Source organism: Limulus polyphemus, unplaced genomic scaffold (genome assembly GCF_000517525.1).
Source record: "Limulus polyphemus unplaced genomic scaffold, Limulus_polyphemus-2.1.2 Scaffold9766, whole genome shotgun sequence".
Classification (NCBI taxonomy): Eukaryota; Metazoa; Arthropoda; class Merostomata; order Xiphosura; family Limulidae; genus Limulus; species Limulus polyphemus.
Window position 1 is genome coordinate 8068 of NW_013675376.1, and position 1449 is coordinate 9516.

At 31.3% G+C, this 1449-nt stretch overlaps 1 protein-coding gene across 1 annotated transcript in view; it reads right to left on the reverse strand.

Annotated features, from left to right (window-relative positions):
• The window catches only part of LOC106476086 (forkhead box protein N3-like), a gene marked incomplete at its 3' end in the record, with an annotated part of 10257 nt that overhangs the window by 7237 nt on the left and 1571 nt on the right, over window positions 1-1449 (reverse strand). The window lies entirely within an intron of this gene.

The window sequence follows — 1449 nt, forward strand, 5'->3', positions numbered from 1 at the left end:
AACCATGTAGTGGATCATGTGTATTATATATCATCATACATAACCATGTAGTAGATCATGTGTATTATATATCATCATACATAACCATGTAGTGGATCATGTGTATTATATATCATCATACATAACCATGTAGTGGATCATGTGTATTATATATCATCATATATAACCATGTAGTGAATCATGTGTATTATATATCATCATACATAACCATGTAGTAGATCATGTGTATTATATATCATCATATATAACCATGTAGTGAATCGTGTGTATTATATATCATCATACTTATATAATCATGTATATTACTTCATCATACATAACCATGTAGTAGATCATGTGTATTATATATCATCATACTTATATAATCATGTATATTACATCATCATACATAGCCAGGTGGTGAATCATGCTGCCATGGAAGTAAATTTGTGTAAGTCAATTTTGTAAACGGTGACTCTCGTACATTTATACCATATATAAACTTGATCATAAACTACATCTTCTTGATCTCCTGAAGATGGTGGAGAATGTTCCTCCAAACATGTAGTTTTTTTTAGCTTTTAATTTTATACAACTTACTGTGTACATCAGAACATTGATGTCATCTAATTTTTATACCTATGCATTACTTCTAGCGTGACTTGGAAAACTACTATCAATGTATGCGTAACGATTAAACGTGTACACTACTTCACAAGAAGTGGCTCTAATGGTGTTTCAAACTAATTTAATACAGTACTAAAATAATCAATGCATTAAAGTTTTCCTGATAAAATGAAAAGTATAATGTTTTTAGCAAACAAAAGAAGAGATCACTTTAACCCTTATCTGTAATAAATGATAACTGCACAATTTAAGGCCTAACTATAATTCTATTAAAAGTGTTATTCAATGAATTACTAACACAAATTAATGTAAAGCTTCACCTACATAAAACCTCTGGGGAATCGTATGAAATTTACCATCTCTAAGATGAAGTACGAACTGACTGAATGAGATAACTTACTAATGTTACTTGCTTGCTTTCATATCGCACATTCTAAAAGACAGCTTGAAACTCAAACAGTTACAGTTATTACACCTTCTAGAAGACAGCTTGAAACTCAAACACTTACAGTTATTACACCTTCTAGAAGACAGCTTGAAACTCAAACACTTACAGTTATTACACCTTCTAGAGAGCTTGAAAACTCAAACAGTTACAGTTATTACACCTTCTAGAAGACAGCTTGAAACTCAAACACTTACAGTTATTACACCTTCTAGAGAGCTTGAAACTCAAACAGTTCCAGTTAACACACCTTTGAGAAGACAGCTTGAAACTCAAACACTTACAGTTATTACACCTTCTAGAGAGCTTGAAACTCAAACAGTTACAGTTATTACACCTTCTAGAAGACAGCTTGAAACTCAAACACTTACAGTTATTACACCTTCTAGAGAGCTTGA